This window comes from Mytilus edulis, chromosome 14 (genome assembly GCF_963676685.1).
Source record: "Mytilus edulis chromosome 14, xbMytEdul2.2, whole genome shotgun sequence".
Lineage (NCBI taxonomy): Eukaryota > Metazoa > Mollusca > Bivalvia > Mytilida > Mytilidae > Mytilus > Mytilus edulis.
Genome location: NC_092357.1, coordinates 17,306,576 through 17,330,917, shown reverse-complemented (window position 1 = coordinate 17,330,917; position 24,342 = coordinate 17,306,576).

Here is a 24,342-nt window from a genome sequence, read left to right as displayed (position 1 = left end):
CAGCCGTTTGGAAGTGTTACATACATATATATTCAAACAATTCAAAATCATTAATAAGACCCGAACAATAATTCACAAAGATAATTGTAACCTGCATCACAGTTTTGATCAGGGGTGATCTCAGGTGCTCCGGAAGGGTAAGCAGATCCTGCTCCACATGTGCTCCATAAGCTGCGTCTTGGGTATTGACTGATTGAAGCATTTCATTGACGCATGCACAATTTCTGTTTACTATTATTAAACGTCACTAAGCAATGTTAATCATCCATAGTGTAATTTCTATTAGACAATCATTTATTCACAATGAAGATATCTCAGCTACATGCCCTTTAACTAAGTAAAGTCAAATACTTTAAGTGTCTATGTGGAACGCGTTTATTCAATTTTACTTGATAGAAAGAATGCTAGATTTACGGACACGTCTGTCCAATTCTCGAGTTACATCTAAACATTTGCAATGACGATTGATTGAGAACAAAACATTAACACTAAAATAATGATCTCAGTTGTGGGCTTTACTATTATATGAAGGAACTTTTCTGGAAGCTCCCAGTTGATATCATATTCCAAAGCTCGCGTCTCCTATCATGATTTACTTGATGACTCATAACGACACTACTGAAATAAGTGTTCAAAGTGTTTTAATTATAGTAATCCTTTCAAAGTCCTTGGTAGGGTTTTGTTGCTAACAGGGAACAAATAACCAAGAAATCAAATGGTGAAGTTGAATAGTTCTGGCAAAACCTTACAATTGGCAATGAGCAATGATGGTGGTCAGTTGAAAATAAAACTTTACGACAAAAGACCAGACACAAGTTGTTTCCTTTTTCCTTTTTCCTTTTTCGATATTCAAATTTTGAAAAATATTACCTTTTTCCTTTTTCGATATTCAAATTTTGAAAAATATTACCTTTTTCCTTTTTCGATATTCAAATTTTGAAAAATATTACAAGTCCAAACTGAATTTTTTTTTCCCTCAAAATTTTTTTCACAATTTTTTTTTTCCTCAAATTTTTTTTCCTTAAAATTTTTTTTTTTTTCAAATTTTTTTCACAAAATTTGTTTTCCTCAAAAATTTTTTTTCTTCAAATTTTTTTTTCTCATCAATTTTTTCCTCAAAAAATATTTTCCTCAATTTTTTTTTCCTCATTTTTTTCGTTTCCTTATTCGTTTTCTATTTCCTTTTTCGATTTTCATTTCCTTATTCGGTTTCTATTTCCTTTTTCGATTTTCATTTCCTTATTCGTTTTCTATTTCCTTTTTCGATTTTCATTTCCTTTTTCGGTTTCTATTTCCTTTTTTGATTTTCATTTCCTTATTCGGTTTCTTTTTCCTTATTCGGTTTCTATTTCCTTATTCAATTTTCATTTTCCTTATTCGGTTTCTATTTCCTTTTTCGATTTTCATTTCCTTATTCGGTTTCTATTTCCTTTTTCGATTTTCATTTCCTTATTCGGTTTCTCTTTCCTTATTCGATTTCTATTTCCTTATTCGATTTTCATTTCCGTATTCGGTTTCTATTTTCTTTTTCGATTTTCATTTCCTTATTCGGTTTCTATTTCCTTTTTCGATTTTCATTTCCTTTTTCGTTTTCTATTTCCTTTTTCGATTTTCATTTCCTTATTCGGTTTCTATTTCCTTTTTTGATTTTCATTTCCTTATTCAGTTTCTTTTTCCTTATTCGGTTTCTATTTCCTTATTTAGTTTCTATTTCCTTTTTCGATTTTCATTTCCTTATTCGTTTTCTATTTCCTTTTTCGATTTTCATTTCCTTATTCAGTTTCTTTTTCCTTTTTCGATTTTCATTTCCTTATTCGGTTTCTATTTCCTCTTTTGATTTTCATTTCCTTATTCGGTTTCTATTTCCTTTTTTGATTTTCGTTTCCTTATTCAGTTTCTTTTTCCTTATTCGGTTTCTATTTCTTTATTCGATTTTCATTTCCTTATTCGGTTTCTATTTCCTTTTTCGATTTTTATTTCCTTATTCGTTTATAATTTCCTTTTTCGATTTTCATTTCCTTATTCGGTTTCTTTTTTGTTATTCGGTTTCTATTTCCTTATTCGATTTTCATTTCCTTATTCGGTTTCTATTTCCTTTTTCGATTTTCATTTCCTTATTCGGTTTCTATTTCCTTTTTCGATTTTCGATTTTCATTTCCTCATTTAAAAAGTTTGGACTATTTTTCAAAATTTGAATATCGAAAAAGGCAAAAAGGTAAAAGGAAACAACTTGGATCTGGTCGACAAAAGAGATGATTTCAGCTTCCCAATTGCACACTTTCCATTTCTATGTAGCAACATTCCAGCAGCGACTGCATACGAAGTATATTTCCCAATTGATACGATATTCCCGGCTTGTGTTTCATATCACGATTGCCTTGCTAGAGGGTTGCTGCTAACAAGCTAAGGCAGCTATTAAACCAAGAGTTCCAAATTGTGAAGTTGCAATCACACCTTTTACAATTTTGCGGACACCATAGGTACCAATAAACAGTTAGGAAAAAATATTAAAATTTGCCCTTATAAATTTTACCAGAGAGTTAAACCGACAGAGTACAAATATAAGCCTTGTGTCAAAATGTCTAATTTTGGTTGCTAAGGACTGAATATCAATAGATTTGTGGCATGAAAAGTCTTAAATTATACAATTCTGAGCTTGGTAAGTATGCCATAAGGTAGCAATAAACAGTTAGGAAAAAATATCAAATTTGCCCTTATAAATTTTACCATCCCCTTTTCATTGCTTTCTTGCAATATCAAGCTTACTGTTTGTGTCATATATGGGCATATGTATGTAATCAGAATCTTCCATAGATTTTATATCCAGTATATAAAATGGTAAAATATAATTTCTTTTGAGTGTATCCATGGCAACAATCTGCATTTATTTGTTATAAAATATTGCAAACAGGGGGAAAAAATGTCCCATATTTCCCCAAAATTTGGCTAAAAGTAGAATTTCAATCGCTTGAAGTAATACCTTTTCTGAAACTGTGTACATATGTCATTCAGCAAATCCAATGAAAATCATATGTCTTTCAAAAAAAGTGTTTGTAAACATCACATTAATTTCTGTAACAATGGCCGGTCTAGCTATGCAAATACGGATTGTCAAACAGAAAACAGCCTATAAAACATGTAAAACATAATCTTGATGTTCTTATAAACCATCTTTGAAGGCTAAATTAGCACTCAGCTGTCTAAAAAGGAATTTTATTACACAATAACTTTCCTATTTGAAAAATCCACAGGGGCTTAAATGCGAAACTAAACTCCTAACTGTGTATTAGACTTTTTACTGGGTTTGTAATAACATGAACAACACGACGGATTCCACATTTGGAGCAGCTTTTGCATTTCCTTCCGGAACACCTAAGATCACCCCAAGTCTTTGGTGGGGTTCGTGTTGCTTAGTCTTTAGTTTTCTATGTTGTGCCTTTTGTTTTTTTCTTTCTTTTTAACCAATGGCGTTGTCAGTTTATTTTTGATCTGTGACTTTGAATGTCCCTCTGGTATATTTCGCCCTTTTTTTGTTCGCCATCATCACGAGCTGGTCGACTATTCTAGAATACCTATGTCAAATATGACCTCGAAAAAGTTGCAGGTGTCGTAACCAAAATAACAACTATTAATCGATTGTTACATTACCGAATGTATGCGTTTGATTAAAGCATAACAGTTTCCATTAGAGGAATATGCTTTGCTTACCCTTTCGGAGCTCCTGAGAACATCCCACGTTTTTGATGGCGTTCTTGTTACTGAGTCACTAGCTTTCTATGTTTTGCTTTGTGAACTTGTTTTATGTGAGCAATAGAATTGTCAGTTTTTCTTGAGTTATTAGTTTTGAATATTCCTTTGGTATATATCAAGCGAGGAAGTAACTCAGTTATATGATTATAGAAAATGTAATCATACAATTAGAACATAACGTTTTTCTAAGGCAGCGGCAACAACAGGTTTGAAATCGTTACGAATTCTTTTTTAATAAAAATATCACCGTGTGTTAATTTTTGGCTCTTTTAGTGACAATGTTTTTATTCCAAAGGGTTAAACGTCATGTATTTTTAATTGAAATATTCATACACAGTATCGTCTGAATAATTTATAAATTTTACAAGAATCACGTAGTAAATTGATTTGATCAACTAGATAATTTTACATTTTCCTCATTATTGAGAATGGAAATGGGGAATGTGTAAAAGAGACAACAACCCGACCATAGAACAGACAACAGCAGAAGGTCACCAACAGGTCTTCAATGAAGCGAGAAATTCCCGCATCCGGTGGCGTCCTTCAGCTGGCCCCTACACAAATATATATACTAGTTCAGTGATAATGAAGGCCATACTAAACTCCAAATTGTACACAAGAAACTAACATAAAAAATAATACAAGACTAACCAAGGCAAGAGGCTCCTGACTTGGGACAAAAATGCGGCGGGGTTAAACATGTTTATGAGATCTCAACCCTCCCCCTATACCTCTAGCCAATGTAGAAAAGTAAACGCATAACAACACGCACATTACAATTCAGTTCAAGAGAAATATAGATTCCACAACTGCAACAAGTGTATTACAATATTTCTCCACTCGAGATAGTTGAATTTTAATATTTAAAGCGCGAGGCTTGCCGAGCTTTTTAAATAATTAAAATTTAACTGTTAAGAGTGGAGAAATATCGTAATACATGAGTTAGAGTTGTGGATTTTTTTTCTCTTATGATTTTTATCCTTCCTTTTCAAAGATTTGAGGAAAGTTGTGTACTTTTGATGTGACGTCATCAGGCATGGTCGCCTTTTTTCATGACGTCACAATAAGAAAATTCGGAAAAAAAACCCAGAAAATTTAACGTCACAATTAAATTTCCACCAATCATTTGCTGAGAACAGATTTTTCACTAGCGAGGAGAAATATTTTTTTCACACCGGTCAGGAAATGTGAAAACAGCACCAAAATTAGAGAAGTCCGAGTCTGATGTCAGAAGATGTAACCACAGAACATAAACAAAATAACAATAATACATAAATAACAATTGTATTTTCTTTTACAGACATCAACCGATCTAAGATTCTTTATAGGATATCGTGAAATGAGACTGAAAACTTCCGCCTTTCCGAGAATTGAAAACATCAAAAGATGGATGATATCTAACTACGACGACAGAACTGAGATACTTAAGGAAAAGGTTCCTACATTACACCTATGTCCAACCATATTAGTCTTAGCCATTACAAATGGCGAAACAGGACCCTCTTCGCTATTTGAAGCCAAACACATTATCAAAGCAAAAGTCGAAACGTTCTTGTCCCCTTCAAGGGCAAGAGAACGGATTTGTTGGCGATGCAGTGTCAGTCAGAGGAAAAATGAACCTATTTTCTATGTGTGCATGCTAACGACTAATGAAAAGGGAGAATTAATTAAGCAGGTTGGTATTCTCTATAAAAAAATCGTTAATGATTTAAAACAACTTTTATTATTACAGAAACTATTAGAATATCTGCTAAAAATACCTTTATCTTAATAATGCAAGGACATTATAAATACATCTGATATAATGTGTACACTAGATCATATAACGTGTATATTAAGCTTTACATATGCTATAATTTTACATATCTAATATCATATTATATGATATCCCTAAAATAAATGTCAATATGAATTATTCACAAAATATCTTATTGTGATAATATTTTACAATATATACAATGTGGATTCAATATTATACGTTGCTACGTGGATTTCGTGTGTTCAGTTGAAACACAAAATTAAATGTTCAGCAAATGACATATTTTCTTAAGACTTGTATGCAAAATCAACGAAATTAAATATCCACGAACATATAAGTTTTCTTTCATCCACGAAAACTGGTACCCACGAAAATAAGGAATCCACAGTAAATTATTTGAGAAACATTTTCGATGGGGTCGACATGGTTAAGTTGCAATTATTCCTTTATAGTTTTACAAACGCAAAGTTAACTGAGTAACTTATTAAGCAGATTACGAAAATATATTTATACATCATTAGGCAAAATCCTGTACCTTTTCTGTCGTTAATGACGTAACCAAAATAGATTTATACAGTTATTCAGATGCACAATAAGCAACACAGCAGATTACGTCAGTTGATTAAAAACCGAACTGGCCATTTGATATGTTCTATTTTTTTTTTAAATTTTAATATAGGATGTGATTCTCCTTGACTTATTGAAAGATATAACAAAGGATTTGGGGAACGTTATATACGCAATTCCTCAAGCAACAAATGGTGAAAAACGCAGATTGGTAAGTCAGGCAATTAACATCCAACTCAAAGGGGCCGCATCGACGAATGAGATTTACCACAGAGTTTTCTTTAATAAAGAAACTGATATTGAGAAAAGAATTGCACTATTTGCAGAACAGCAGGTATATGGTACTGTTAGAGAGCTAAACAGAAAGATAAGAACAATGCGTACGGAAACACCACTTAACGGAAAGGAGACAGATTCTAACATGAATGAATACATAAAAAAAAATGGAGAAACTATAATCATTTTTCCCTTCATATAATACAGAATACTATGCATGCCATAAGCTCGAAGTTTTACTGCAAAGGTATTTTTTCAAAATATATATTGTTTAATTACACCATAGAACTCAATAATTGATCAAAAAAAAAAAAAAACGCATAGTATTTGATTTATAGTTCCAAGTTGAATGTCATTTGGGTATATTTTGTCTCTGTTTGAAGGTCATCAACTAGTCATAATTCGTTATTTCTTTCAAATTCATATGAACGTTTGATAATCATCACTATGTTGATAAATTTATCTCGGTTTATGACTTATCTCCTATTACAACTTCATATAAACCTGTAAAGATAATAAAACACTTCCTTCATAGTTCATTAATAACTCATGTGGAAAATCCTTTTCACAAGGGAAGGATTATTAACATTTCAACTCAAAACTGTTATATCAGAAAGACGGTGATGTATGAATTTTTCATCATGACATGAACTTATTAAAAAAAACCTGGTATTACCAAAATATACATCGCAAACAATCAACAACACTCGACTGCTATCGATATTTATATATACGTACACTTATAAAAAAACAAAACCCAGAAAAAGACAAACGACAACGAATTATGGTCAAAATATCCTGATTTGGTACAAACCAAAATGTGGCAGGAATAAACAAATTATATTTTAAGTGCGCACAAATATTGCCTTACTACAATGTACATGATATGTACATTATAAAGCCTACACAGTCTATCTACCTAATCAATGAAATAAGGAAAACTATTAGGAAGGTAGGATCAATGTATGCTACTGGAAACAAGCAAAGGTAGCTTCATATGTTAATTGAATACTGCCGCGTAAGAAAACAAGAGCAAAGACAAGACTACTACTAAAACGTTTAATTGAAATAAGCAGTATTCGTTAGAAATCATTTAGTATCCTAATCAGGGAGAAGAAATAACAATTTTGATCAATAGAATATAACATTATATAGTCTTGCTGTTGAACGATATCACTATCGAAAGTTTTAACATACCATTCTCGATATTTTTGGAATTATTACCGACATTACAATAGTTAAGGTACTATGAAACCTAAGTATGATATCTTTGTAACGAGGAAAATTATACTTAATGGATACGAGGATGGCATCTGTATATATCGTTAAATTATCCAAAAGTATATAAAGTATGTGGTAACTGTTAAACTGTTAATGTAACTTTTGTTTAAATGCAAGGTTGTATTAATTATAGCATATATATAAGTGGTAAATCCATTTCTGAAAACCATCGAAACAGCTAGAAATTTTGTTTTCATTTTTCAGCTCTGGAAAGTGTCAACATATTTATGAAATATCTGTTATACAACAGCCATGTAAAAAAGATTACAAATAAAATAAGAAACAAAAATTAAAACAAATAGATTGATATGACTGAATTTTCCTTCTTTTTTGTTAGACATTCAGATGTTTCTGCTTTTTCAATGAAGGATGGAGGGATGCAAATATTTACAACGGAAGTGGAACATGTTCGTAGTTATATTGAACAATGTTTGCCGAAAACCATTTGTGATTTCTCAATAAAATCATGGCCAGGCCTTCCAAAGGTATCACAGTATCACATGCTATAAGGCAGCAAAGTAAACAGCTCTTCTGATCATAGAAAAGGATATGGAACCTTAGGATTTTTCGTGCGTGACAGTAAGGGAATTATATACTTTACAACATGCGCACATGTAATTCCAATGAAAAGAGAAGTCTTTACCGATACTATCGAAGCCGCTGTTGGAGAAAGTGTATATGATACTGATCTGTCGAAAGATTCAATCGCCGAGAGTATTGACTCATCATTCGTGAAGGTTTTTGAAGAAAAGATAGAAAATTGTCGATATGGATTACGAGATTCTACAGACAAGCTTATAACTGGAATGGTTTCTTTCGCAAACGAGTCTGAAATGAAAAATATGAAAGTTTATAAATGGGGCGCGAAAATTAAATTAACAAAAGGTACTTATAAAGGATCTATATATTATAAGGAAGGTGAGCAATTCAAGAGTCGTATTAATCTTTTAAAAGGTGATCCAGAAGAAACAGAATTTGCAGAAGGAGAGGATAGCGGATCATTGATTTGCTTCGAAGCGACAGATTCACTTCAACTATCTTGCGAATCAGCAGCATTTATTTTTGTTGGAAAGTGCACAAGCGACCACGAATATTTTCCCGAGGAATACAAAGGAAAGGAGTTTTTCGAAGCTTATGGTTATCATGTTCATGATGTTTTCACGAGTGCAATCCCTAATTTGAATCCAATGTTTATCCCCAGAAATGAAGAGGGTTCTGTTCAACAGGGAGCTGGAATTCAGTTTTAATTCTAAATTTGAGTTGTAGATATAGTTGCATCATTTGTACAATCAAATCATATATTTGTCTTAGATGGAAAGTTGAAAATTATGTTCTGCTACATTTGAAAGAAATATGAAAAATACCCGAGCTTAAATTTGATTTTAGGGACGCTGTGTTATTTTATGACGTAATTGCAGTATAGTTTGATATACCTCAATTTTGGAAATTATTTGAAGTAAAATTAAAAATGGTAATTTGGCTAGAAAAAAGTAACTTGACTTAATTGCTGCTTTATCATATATATACAATAGAAAAATAAAGAATAATGGTAATCCTTGAATAACACAAAATTAGTACATGCCCTGCATAAAAAAAAAGAAAAACAACCGCTTTGATTACTGTTCTTCATCTCAAAGTTATAATCTGGCCTAAACTCTCACCTCACTTCAAATTGAGTATCATCTGTGCAAAAGGATTCAAATAGACTTTGTCAGATGAAACACCCGCAAATTGGACCCGGTAAAAAAAGAACATACTGGAAAGAAGTACATATTTATAACAGAATATTCCTTTGCATCGCTGTAAAGATCTTACTATGTGACATTTATTTTTGTAATTCAGGTGTCAAATGAAAGATGAAGAACTGGTGATCATAGTAAAACACATATTGACTTGTATTTTAGAAAAGTTCTTGTATTAAAGTGAACAATTTCTCTTGGATAGGAAAAGGGATAAAAAAATATGTGGTGTATATACGTTCAAAATAAATTGTTGTACACGAACAGGCATAATTGGGAGAATGATGTGACACACATTAGAGAAATCATCTCAAAAATAAAAAGTAAAATCACAAAAATACTGAACTCCGAGAAAAATTCAAAAAGGAAAGTCCGTATTCAAAAGGCAAAATCAAAAGCTCAAACTAATCAAACGAATTAATAACAACTGTCACATTCCTGACTTGGTATAGGCATTTTTGTATGTTGAAAATGAAGGAATAACCCTAACTAAACCTCTCACTTATATGGCAGTCGCATCATTTTCTATTATATTGACAACGATGTGTGAACAAAAGAAACAGACATAAGGGTAAATATTTCAAAAATAGGGGTACAGCAGTCAAATATAATCACTATAAAACAAACAAATATGTAACAATGAAGCACAAAATGGCATATAGACAAAGCATATTAGAAAAAAAGACAAGATATACAAATTTACCGCAGTACAATAACACAATCCATCATATCTTTATAAACACAGAAGAGCATGATGCACGGAAAACTTGTACATGTCAAAAAGTCATATACGTCTCTAACAAAAAAGGACAAACGGATAATCATGGCCTCTACGATGTCTGTGGAGAGGGCTTACATAGGCTATGCCTGTTGCCCAATCCAATTCAATTTATTTGAATAAAATATTGTTTAAACTAAACTACGATGTCTGTTTTGAAAAAAAATACAAACATGACTTTCGTGTTTAAAAGCATTAAAATTCTAATGAACGTATGAAAGCAATATGTACTCAAGTCATTTTTAACTATTCAACATATAAATTATGTTGTATACATGTGTGTGAAATATCTAATATTTATACAACTAGCCGCAAAAAAAAAATCATTAAATAGGACAGTATTGATCGAATAAAGTGATGGCATTGAATCTCCTTGGTAACGCGAAATTTGAATTAGGTTTCTTGATACATTTGTGTTATATATTTGGATGTGATCCACTTGGTATCGAAATTTGTTTTATAAAGTAAATTATGTTTTACTTTTTTTTATCACAGATGCCATTCAAGACAGAATCCACGTTCCACACAACAATATACAATCTGGATTGTTTGAAATGCTAAGGATATCCAACCCGCTAACCCGGGAAGAGATGATATTAGGATGTATTTTCCAAAACCTTTCAGATGTTGTTGTCCTCAATGCTCTTCAAACTTTATACTTTATTTGGTATTTTTACTGTTTCGATTCAAAAGTCACTGATTTTATTTGCTTTTATTACATCCATATGACGTGGTTCGGTATTTATACATTTCGTCATTGTGTTAATGTGCTATGGTAATCTTTTGTTTTCTTGTCTTTTGTTTTTGTTAATGTGCTTTCTCTTTATGCTTTTTTTTTGTTGTTGACATATTTCTTTGTATTTATAGTGATTATGTTTATAACACAGTTTTGACTGCTGTTCCCCTATTTTGACATTTTAACATATAGTGTCTGTTTGTTTTGTTCACATATTATTGTAAATATAATGGAATTTAATGCGACTGTCACACAAGTTAAAGGTTTAGATAGCTATAAAACCAGGTTTAATCCACCATTATCTTCATATGAAAATGTCTGTATTAAGTCAGGAAGGACTGTTATCAATTTGCTAGATGTGTTTGAGCGTTTGATTTGCCCCTTGATTAGGGACTTTCTGTTTTGAATTTCCTCGGAGTTCGTTATTTTATTGTCATTCTACTTTTATTTTTGGCATACACTTAGCGGGTCTAGCGTTCAAAATAATGCCTGGCATATTTTGTAGTCTTTTTTTATACAGATATATAGCTTTTATAGTTCGTCCCTTCTTAAAAGACCAAACTGTCGTTTGTAAACCTATACAGCATTCGTTAAAAGTCAATAAACCAGTACGTCCTAATTATTCATTTGTCTTTGCTATTGCATTTCAACTATTTGAATACAGCCTAGGCTCCGTGTTGAAGACCGTACCTTGACCTATAATGGTTTACTTTTATAAGTTGTGACTTTGATGGAGAGTTGTCTCATTGGCCCTCATTCCACATCTTCCTATATGTACGATCCCACCCTTTTTCAAAATAACCCAACTATTTTGAAGTTCATTATCAATAACTGATTTATCCTTATCCGCCGGATACTTTGCTAAATTGTACAATGCAAAGAAGATAGAAGACACATTGATAAACGTGTTATATTTTTTTCTATTCTTTTCGTGACCAATTTGTTTTAATTTCTTGCTCCAAGCATTAGATTGAACACTTGCAACTAGCAATTTTCCACCTAACAAGACAGTAATCAATAATATAATAATAATATATGAACAGACTAGAATTCAGGTAGACCTCAGAAACATTTAACTTTTCTTATTTTTAAGAAAATGATAAATGGCGGTATAAAAAAACCCAGTGAGGTCCAAGATCCCCTACAATTTATACCGCACATTTCAATGTCTGATTCTACATATTCTATCAATCTTTTAAATTTATTAGCCCCAGGTTCTGTAATCTACCATAAAAGACATACATTCTACTGGTTTTTCGAAACGTATAATTTCGAATTCATAAGACATATATAACAAATGAAATGCATATTTACTGCGAGGGGTCAATCATTTGATATTTAGGGAGGGGAAAAGGAGTATTATTGCATTGAAGATTCTGAAGAATAGCATCCGTATTTACGTAATGCACAAAAAGGGACCACCACAAATACATGAAATATATTTGGATATTTAGTAGTAATATTAATAAATATAAATTCGCACATAACTAGATGAAAATGGCTACTTCAGGAAAAAATAGTAAACACACTGTTTATATAAACATAAACAACGACGAAAATTAAATAAGTGAATTCTAAAACGATATACAACGTACAGAGTCAATTTAGGTGGAATTTTTTGTTTGTTTAAATTTAGGTTTGGACGACAGTCAGTTTCTTATTCGTGCGTTTTCCTTGTAAAAGCAGTACACTCTTACGTCATCATTCAGTGACGTCATTCCAACCACCTGACGTGAAGTAAATCATTCATGAAAAGCATTGGACTTGGGAGTAGGATTGGAACAGCCCAAACAAATCGTGACGTACCCAAAGCGTTTGAAGAACGTCATATTAGAATCCGTAGTTAAGTAATGCACAAATAGGGAATACCACAAATATATTTTAATATTTAGTAGTAATATTTAGTAGAAAGAAAAACAAAATAAAGTCAAGGAAAAGTTGGGTTTAATATAACTGGCAATCGATATTGATTTGTTGTATAAATGACAATCTTGATTTATCTTAAACCCGCAGAACGCTGTTTGTCCTTATAAAAAATGAAAATAATGTGACTGTTTTAAAAAAGTCTATCAATCTGGTGCTTGGTTTTGCGTTAAAATTTCCCGAATTTGTTGGTTCATACTTCTTTTCATTGGATAAAAATGACGCTATTGACTTTTGACGTTGCCTGGACTTTTCAAATGGTAAAATACTGTATGTGTTGATACCAATCAAGGTCTATTCTATTGCTGGATCAAACAATGATAAATGTGCATGCATATTGACATTTTGATAGAATCATAGGATTTTTTTTCATATAACACCTTTTCCCATAAATGTAACTCTATCAATGAACCGTTATATTTAATCATATAAATCTAAAAGTTCAACTCATAATGAATATATGAACTAAGTTTCACGTTGATGTTTTATTGTTGTTTCTCGGCTGTGCACGATGTATCAACAATGGAAATAACAACTAGAAACTGCAGTAATTCTGCAGTTTCTTCTTTTCATGACAACAGTGCATGTCATGACGCATCGAAACATTGAAATAGTCCTTGAAAACTTTATTTCTTAAGACCGTCTTTCTATCGTTAGCAGGAATAAAAATGAATGATGCAAACTTTAAATCTTCATTATTTCAGCTTTTTTAAAAGTTTAAATTATACATTTGTCTTCAACACTTCACTTTTAAGTATCATTATTGAATTCTATGTTTGTCATTCATTAGAAGATACACAATAGTCTATAAGTACTATCTCGTGATTCCAATTGTTCTTTTCTGGCATGTGATTTTCTTTCTAATTCGAATCACTCAATTAAAGTGTAAAATATATTTTCTACATTTGTAAAATTGTGAAAGTACATTGTTTGAAGAAAAATGCATTGTACAATTATTTCCGTACCAGTTGAAATTTTCTGTTATCAGTTTCATATAGTTCAGGTCGCTTCGGTTCGATATCGAGCTTCATATATCATATAGAAACCTGTCTATTGTTGAAGACCGAATGTTTCACTCCATATATATTGTGCATTCTCAATATATTTTAAACGTTATGAATTATTAGTTTATCAGTCAAGTAATTAGTCTCACACTTACAGGTTGTCTGATTTTTTAAACCAACAGTTTATGTTTAGCAATAGTTTATATCAAAGGGACAACACATTTGTTATTTCTCTTAAAACCAGTCATTAAGTGCATATTATATATTTATATATATATCAGTTGTCATTTTCTATATAAAAGTAGTTAACAATATTTTCACTATTTTTTAAATTGCAAGCGTTGAACATTTTGACCAGACAACCATAGTTTCCAACTATTTGCCCTCGATGAAACTATTTCATCGCAAGCGTCATTATACATGTTATATTTGACGGAATTTCAACAGCAACTACGGAATTTGAGAATGCTGATAATACCTCCCGCGTAAGTTACGACGACGTGTTTTACCTATTGTATCTAGGGTTGACGTAAACCTTAGCATTCAAAATATAAAACTTTAAACAGTATGGTTGTGATTCTGCTCTTTTATATTACAACAGATGCTTTAGCCCCAATATTTATTGTCTATTGTCTCTTTTTGGTATAATGAAAATACTTACTGACTGGATATTCGTGGAATAGTAAGTCCCCTAGGAAACAACCTCTGCCCTCTGCTCCCTTCAGGGAAATTGTTGCACCTCGGGGACAATAAACTAACTATTCCACTCATACCCAGTTATTCGTCGCGAAATAATACTTTTTATTCCTGTTAAAATCATTCGTTTCTGAAATACTTCAAATGTCATTTTGTTTAAAGAAGAAAAATTGAGAACATAATCGTGACAAAAACAAAGAACCTTTTTGTATAAGGAATAATCTATGTAACGACAGTCCTAACTTACATTACTAATATTTAATCTACAGAATTAAATGGAACTAGTTTCAACGGCGACATTTTCAACAACTTTCATAACGTCAGTAACGTCAGAATCCCACAGAATCCATGCTAATGACCAGTAATAAAACTGTTATACATTTTAATGTACACAAAAATTGTTCAGGTAGCAATACACAGTTAGAAGTTTAGTTTCGCATTATGGCCATGGTAAACTTTTTAGATATGAAAGTTTTTGTATAAATAAAATTGATTTTTAGATAAATGAAAAATAACATAGCCTTCTTAGTGGGTTTATATGAACATTTAGATTGTTTTAGTATATTTTATAGGTCATTTATTTGTTTGACAGTCCGTATTTTCATATCCGTACCGCCCATAGGTCAAAAAATTATCATCAAAGATTTTGCGCTCGATCTTTTCAATTTAATTTTATGGAAAAACGAGCAGAAATGCATATGATTATTTTGGATCACTTGATAGATATAAACCTATGGTTTCAGGAAAGGTATCCCCGTAATCGATTGAAATTGTCCTTTGGACCAAATTTTGTAGACTTTTGTGACATTTTCACCCCCCCCCCCCTTTTTTGCTATATTTTGTATCAAAGAAATGCAGATTGTTGCCATGGTTACACCCAAAAGGAATTATATTTCACCATTAATATGATTATGACAAATTGTAATAAAATATATGGAAGATTCTCTTTCTACACATCTATACATGCATAACACAAATATTAAGCCTTATTTGTTAGACAGGAGTGGAAAGAGGGTGTTTAAAAATTATGAGTTTTTTCCTAACAGTGTATTGCTACCTCATTTTAGCTTTGGACGCATGGAATTTATTAAACGTTTATTTCTTTACTAGCAAAGGGTGGATACTGCTGCTGGTGGAGTGCTAGTCCCTGAGGTTATCGAACGTTTTGTAGTCAGAACTTCTGTACTGTAATAGCTTATTACAGGTAAGCTTATTAAAAATTTGCCGTTCATAAACTAAGAAATAGTTAAATGAAACTTAACTTCAAACTCCGTCTGACAAAGTTGATTGTTGATGAATTTAGCTATTATGATTTCGAAAAACTAAAGGCTAAAGCTTACTAAAGTCAAATATCGCAAAATGTTGGAACGTATTTACGCATTCCTGCCTTTAAAACGTGAACGTTCCCGGTGAAGGCAAACAAAGAAACACGCTTTAATTGCATGTATTAGGTGTTTATTTTATTTATTACATATGTCTCTATCATACCGGTATATGTTCAATTCGGAATAGAAATACTTGTCTCTATTGAATAACTTTTGGTCGTTAACTATAAGGTTTTATGGAAATGAATATCAGGGAATATGAATAACATTGACTTTTTATAACAATTACATATGTAAATATATTTATATGATCAGTTCCAGTTATTAAAGATTTTCCCAATGAAAGATTTACACGTTTGATAGTATTTAAAACTGATTAATTTTAAAGTCTAATGATAGAGTAACGCTCAAATTCTTGCAATTTTGATGCATATACAATAAATGTATGGAAATAATGCTCTTAACTCTGGTGATATGATTTTGTGCCTATATTAATAAATGTATTAAAGGTTTTGTTATATATGATGTCTTCCTTGTATATCTATAGGTTATCCGATGGAGAACGTCTGTTGTTACATATATAAAAGTATATAATGAAATTATTTTAATGATATTGCATGGTAAGAAAATTCATCAACCTTAATGACAGATTTATTATAGCAAATTTGCAGATCCATCATTGTTGAACTAAATTTCAGACAGAGTATAAATAAATGCAGTTAGAATAATGATAATTTCCGTATTTCTGTGGGAAACTTTATTGTTACAACTGTGGGGAACATGTGAAAAGACAAAATGCACGATGAAATTAGGTAACATTTTACGATATTCCTGGCTTTGGAAATGCACATGAACATGTTATTAGGATAATTAACTATTATAGTAAAACAGTTTCGCCTTTCAAATGTTCAATTGCCAGTATTTGATAAAGACTATTTATGTACCAGTATATGATTCTATTGATATTTAAAATATGTTTAAAAATACTATACAATTACTGTCTTTTGATGAGGTAAATATGCGGTTTTATTGACTTTTGAAAAACTGATATTCACTGAGGCCGACGGCCGAAGTGAATATCAGTTTTTCAAAAGTCAATAAAACCCCATATTTACCGAAACAAAAGACAATAATTGTTTTATTCCATATTCCGAGAAAAGAAAATGTATTTAATGACAAACATATACTAAAACAAATTTTACACGAAACATTTTACCATAACGTTGCATGTAAAAGCGCGTGACGTTTAGCGCGGTGAATAACACTTTCTCAGGTGAATATGCTTTTTTTATTCAAAATCCAATTCATATAGAGAAACCTACTAAAATAATTCCAATATAGAATAATTCAAAATATTTAATAAGTTGATTTCTATGCTTCTTAAAACAATCTAAAGATGAGATTTTCAACCATTTCAGTTTCATACCGATTGACATGGGAAGAAGCCGTGGTTCATGGTTTATAATCTGAATATTTCAGTTGCATTTGTCATATTCACACGAATAAAATAAGAAGGTTTATAATGTATGGAGAACATTATGTTGTAAGCTGTAGAGTTTACAGGTTGTCCGTAGACAGCACTGATTTTCAACGGTACAATCAACACGACGGGTGCCACATGTGGAGCAGGATCTGCTTACCCTTCCGGAGCACCTGAGATCACCCCTAGTTTTTGGTGGGGTTCGTGTTGTTTATTCTTTAGTTTTCTATGTTGTGTCGTGTGTACTATTGTTTTTCTGTTTGTCTTTTTTATTTTTGGCCATGGCGTTGTCAGTTTGTTATAGATTTATGAGTTTGACTGTCCCTTTGGTATCTTTCGTCCCTCTTTTAATGATTATAGCAGAACAAATGTTTCTTATAGTCTTCATTGTATGTCATCTAACCTGAACATCTTGGTGTCTTATATTCGATGAATTTAGACATTTGGAATAGATGTACCTTTTCATTAGATCGGACAAGAGACGTTTCATCCAATAAACGCGATTAATAAGATTATTTAATACATTTATCAAAAAACAAAATTATCAAAATGAATGAATATTTCAGTAATGCCATAAACAACCTAGCCATTTCAAAGCCTAGAATGTATAAAAACTTAGAATTATTAAGATATGCATGACCAAGAGGTGCATAAAAGCATACCTAAATTTTAAGGTTAACTTTGCATGAGGAAATTCGAACCTCAGTTTAAGAAAAATATTTGGTAATGTTTAAGAGTAACTAAAATTTAAAGGTAACAGCTATTTTGTGATCATGACATTTAATCTTTGAACACACGAAGGTTATATTTATCACCCCGGACATTATGACCATGTGGTTATAAATGCCAAATTCTTGTCGATTAAGATTTGTCATGGTGGTAATTTATAACAGTTAATTTACGTGAAAATGAAGTAAAAACATGATAAAAAGAAGGACATTTTTTAGCTTTTTCCTTCTGCATGATTCAGTTTATTCAAAGAAATAATATTAATATGTTTAATTAATTTTGAACATTACTGATCACTAATTTAGTTTTTAAGAGGTTATTCTATTGACGTATACTTTACAATTTAATATAGGTAAATTTCTTTTATTTCATTGAAGATGTATGATTTTACAGGCAAATAAAATTACAAGTCTTTATGTTGTGTACAAGATGTAAGTTTGTACAAATTATAATTTGTACAGGGTTTTCGTACAATTTATAAGTTTTTTGACACATACCTTCTTGCACCAGGTGATACAGGTTTATCTTCTAAAATGTACTAGTTTAATGTTTTAAATTCAATGTTTGATACTTAAACATTTAGTGCTAGTCTCCTTGTCCTCAAACGGGAAATGAGGATACCTGAATGGTTTTAATTCTAATTTTATTGTTCTCCCTATACCATATTAATACCTATAAAAAGTCTTTTTGTGGTCTTATAATGTTTTTTGTACCAATGCTCAGCATTAGACTGTATGATGAAGTTGTGAAAATATGACAGAAATCTGTGAAACAAAATACTGTGTGCTTGCATCATCCATTTGTGTCAAGCAGTTCATAAAACACTGATAACTTGTACAAAAAATCTGTACAAATTATAATTTGTGCAACACAACATATATACAATAACAGGTCTCTAATGGCCGATCACATGGCCAAGCATGCAAGTTGTATAATGTTAGAAACTCAAACAAAAACCCGCAATAGATATTGACATAACTGAAGTGTAAAGTAAAGTGGTATTGGAGGCCTCCTTGAAACAATTAAATAGTTTTTGATTATACAACTGTGACACAAAAGAGTTCCAAGTACCGACAGTTCAAAACCACGAAGTCTAAACCAATCTTAAAGAGACAGTTTCAAAACTTGTCGAAGACAACCAGGCTGCAATTGAGTTTCAAGCACCTGACCATGCAGTAAAGATCAATTTTAGTCATTATATTACCCAGTATTTACAGGTATTTTCTGCAACACTTGTTACCATTCCAATATTAAAATCAGTTGTAAGAAAGTCTACTGTTACAACAAACGTTTTCAAAGTTTTGAGTTAATGGAGATCAAGCTATGGCGTCCTTAATTTTACCCCAAAACACGACATTTCCTTGTTCATCATTTGGGTACTCAATGTAAGATTGGCTATGAACTAACTCCAGAATGATTAACGGTAAATCTTTAGGGCGGAGTTGTTCGAAGAAGATCAGAAAGAGAATGTTTTGACTATCTCTGGAATATATACTTTCCATTCTTGCCATATTAAATTCAAACATGCAATAGTATGAATCAAGAAATGATCGCGTTAATATGCATATTGTTCTCCTACTTTGGTGAATTCCATTTGTAATGTTATGTGTAATTTCTTCTCATGGAACGAAGTCCCGCTGATGTATACAGAGTTTTATGTTGTCATCACTTTCTAATTTTGGTATAATTTCATTCACAACGAAATCGGTTTCTTCATTTGCATACAAGATGAATGCATCGTATTTGTAAGTATCGCTAGATTGAATATTTTTTAAAACATTGTATGTATGGCTTGTCATATAATACAGATAACGTAGCCTCCATCGAAATCGGAACATCAATCCAGCAGCAAAGGTGATACAAGCAGTAATTATTCCCATTGTTATACAAATGATAACATAGTATACGAACTGCACTCCTTCTCAAGCTGTTTAATTATTTCTTGAACATTTGTCAATTGAACTACGTCATTGTTATCAACCTGGCATATGTAATTATTGCTGTTTTTGAACATATCCAAGTTAGCTTCCATCCATTGTAGGAAATGTAGATTTTGACATTTACACTTTAATAAATTATTTGATAGGTCAATTTTCAGCTTTGATGTTTTCGAGATTTTATGTAATGTATCCATAGATTTTTGCGAAGTTATTCCATTGATGTTGTTACAAGATAGATCAAGATTTTCTAAACTAATGAGATGAGAAAGATCGAAAGTGAGATCCGATATTTTGTTGTTGCTAAGATTGATCTTGATTGTATTTACATGTCCGTAAAATACAGTAAAAGATAAATCCTGAATAGAATTGAAAGATAGGTCAACTTCTCTTAGGTAAGTCTTACTGGAATTTGTGTATCTGTTTTTCGAAAGGTACACACCTAGCGAATTATTCCGTAAGTTTAATGTCAACAAGAAGGGCATACCAAAATGGAACGTCAAAAGTCTGTTATTTGCAAAATCGCACACTTTCAATGTAGAAGGTAGCATGAAAAATTCTTCGTTACCCAAAGCTTCTACGAAATTGTTATTATCTGCATAAATTTCTTCAATTTGTGTCTTACTTAAAACAAGAGAGAAATATTGTGGCATAAAGGAATACACATCTCGAACAGAGTTTGTCATTTTCAAAACTTTCAACCCAAGATTGAAATTCAAATCTGTCATCAGATTGTAAAGACCAGCGGTTGAAAATTATTGTAAGAAATGTCCACGTATCGTAACTTTTTTCCGTTACGCAATGTCCAACGGTCATATGCATTCGTTTTACAGTTTTTCATTTCAATATGCGCAAGATAGGGCAGATTAAAAAATGTTGCGTTAGTTACAGAAGACAAACGACAATAGCCAGTTATCAACTTTTTAAGATGCGTTAATTTCCTGTATCCGTCTTGAAAATTAAACACTAATCGGTTACGTCTTGCATCTACCTCTATATCTTGTAATCGAAATAGATGAGAAATTAAAATCCCTGGTATAGTGGTATATGAATAATTGACTGTTGCCAAACTATTGTACGCTATATTCAAATATGTTAATGACACCAATGGCTTGAAAATGTTGTTTGGAATTTTCAAGCTGAAATTCAAATAACTTCCTTTGAGATATAAGTTCCGAAGACTCAATAGACCTTCAAAAGTCCCTTCTTCTAGATATACTAGTCGATTCCAAGATAAATCTAGTTCGGTTAAATCATTTAAATGATTGAATGTTGTTGGGGGAATGATTTCTATCAAATTAAAGTCAAGTGAAAGGGTTTTTACAGATGTTGGGAAATGAGGGATGTTGTTATCAGTGATATTTTTGTGATTACAAAATATTTTGAAGTTTGGAAAGTAACATCTACACCGCTGGTCAAATATGCATAGATTCTCTGTATGTATGTTTGTTTGTATAGTTGACACGCAATATATAAAATAGAACGAGACAGTGAATAACTTTGGAATCTTCTTCATGTCCATTAAACAGCACAGGCTCTGAAATTACATAAAATAATTTTATTACGATTTTATCTAAAACATGATTTTTTTAATGAATATATAGAAATTGTAAATATTCATTACAATAATAAAGAATTTAAAAGAAATGAAATAATAAATGCTTCAATTTAAAGTACTTTAGCTATCTCAAGAAGTCTGAATTAAAACTTGGTAGTCCTAAATGAAACCATATTTTATTCATGCAACAAGTCATTTTGGAAAATAACAGATCCGTTCTGCTTTCGACGAGTGCCATGTGTACAGCAGCATTTTTTCATCCGTCATAAGCACTTAAGATTATTGTCGGTTTTTGGTTGGATTCATGATGCTCAATCTTTAGTTATCTGTGTCGTGTTTTGTGACTGTTTTGATATTCTCGTAATTGTTCGAGTTTTGTAGAGCGTTATCACTTTGTCTTTGACTGTTGAGTTTGAATAAAACTTTAACGCATGTTCTATAGGCCAAAATGTTCGTAATCCATACATACCATGATACTGTTATAATTCACATGTACAAACTTTAAACTACATAAAATTGAGAAAGGAAATGGGGAATGTGTCAAAGCGACAACAACCCGACCATAGAGCAGACAACATCCAAAGGCCACCAATGGGTCTTCAATGTAGCGAGAATTCCCGCACCCGTAGGTGTCCTTCAGCTGGCCCCTAAAAATATGTATACTAGTCTAGTGATAATGGACGTCATACTAAACTCTGAATTATACACAAGAAACTTAAATTAAAAATCATACAAGACTAACAAAGGCCAGAGGCTCCTGACTTCGGACAGGCGCAAAAATGCGGCGGGGTTAAACATGTTTATGAGATCTCAACCCTCCCCCTATACCTCTAGCCAATGTAGAAAAGTAAACGCATAACAATACGCAGATTAAAATTCAGTTCAAGAAAAGTTTGAGTCCGATGTCAAAAAATGTAACAAAAGAAAATAAATAAAATGACAATAATACATAAATAACAACAGACTACTAGCAGTTAACTGACATGCCAGCTTCAGAAATCAATTAAACTGATTGAAAGATTATGTCTTCATCATAGGAATATCAGGCACAATCCCACCCGTTAGGGGTTTAGTATCATACTATCATAAAATATATGAGAAGAACATAACCCGTGTAATGCCAATGACTGTTTTTTTTCAAAACATACATGTATCAGCGTCCGTTTTAACAAAACAGTATTGCATCTTTTTAATGTAATTGCAAGTGGTAACATTGTTTTTACCTTACCACGGAATTTTCAAATGGAATATTCACGTCCAGCATATGCATGACATAATTACGATAGGAGAGCATGTTAGTAACATTAACCACAATGACATCACTATAAAATGAGTATATTGAAATGTATATTACCATTGATAGACCTCCCTCCGAACTATTGAAAATATAAAACAACGCTTTATCTTTTATCTTGATTTTTTAAATGCATAATTATGTGAGACGTGATTAATGCATCCTGTATCGATTCACTTTCAAATAACCTTTGATTAATATATCCCTGTTCCATTCTATTGAATAAACATTTTCCTGTACTCATTTTTGCTTTCATGCGGAACAAAACAATACACAAGGAAATTATTTTCTTTCACTGTCAAATGTTTAAAATAAAACAAATAATCACGTTCTCTTTTTACATTTATTGCAAATCAGATATCACATTTTAATCTTAGAATCTATTAACCTTCAAATGAATAATAGTTTTTTTTAGGACGTTCGAGCTCTTCAGTCATGTCGGTTTGTAAAATAACAGAACAATTGGGTCTTTAACTAAGCCGATTTGAAACAGGAATGAAAATGAACTGTCTATTATAACGAACATTTATCTTATTTTACAAAATACAGTATATTTTATTTTCGAACATTTCTTTTTACCTAGCCGTATATGCAGAGATAACTAAGATAATTCAATTATATAAATGAATGAATAGTCAATTGTCCTATTTTGTTGCAAAAATAAGAGTGCGGTGACACCAATGGTTCTTTTTATTTCACATTAAAAGACATTTTTTCATAATTTAATTTAAAACTCAGTCATTTGTTTTTTCTACACAACACAAACGTATTTTTTCCGAAACACGATCGACCCAAATTTGTTAATTTGTAGGTTAAAGCAACAGCTCAGTGTCCAATACTTTTTTTTTGTTATTGTTGTTTTTGTTGTTGAAAATACATGAACCATGTCATAAACCGAATTTGGCAGAGATCTAAACGATTATATCAATAATAATATATATCTTCCATCTAGCTTAAATACGAGAATTCATTTCAGTACACGTTTATGAAGGAAGTAACGTACTTTATTAATACATTTATTTTACTTTAGATAAGCATTATTTTTAAACTAATCTTTAACATGTTTAATTGTGATTAATAAAGTAATTCTAAAACACAAGGCCGTTAAAACAAATAGAGGCTATGAAGACCCCGTGTCTCTCACCTGTATCAGCAAAAAGGCTACTTTTGGCTAAATGTCACCTTTAAAGAGAAAAAGAGAATAAAGAGTTAACTGATAATTTGAATTATGTGGATGCATCATTCATGTCATTAGATCTTGTCCTGCTGATCATTATTCCTCTTTAAAGTTTTAATCTATTTCTTTACGTTTTCAAAATAAAAGGCAAACACGATTTTTTTTTACTAAAACAATCATTAATGTGCAACAACTCTAATACATTTTGGCTTCTTTGTAAATCTTGCTTGCTGTTAATTTTTGCTATATAAAGTATAAGTTATAAGAAGATGTGGTATAAGTGCTTATGAGACAACTCTCCATCCAAGTCACAATTTATAAAAGTAAATGAAC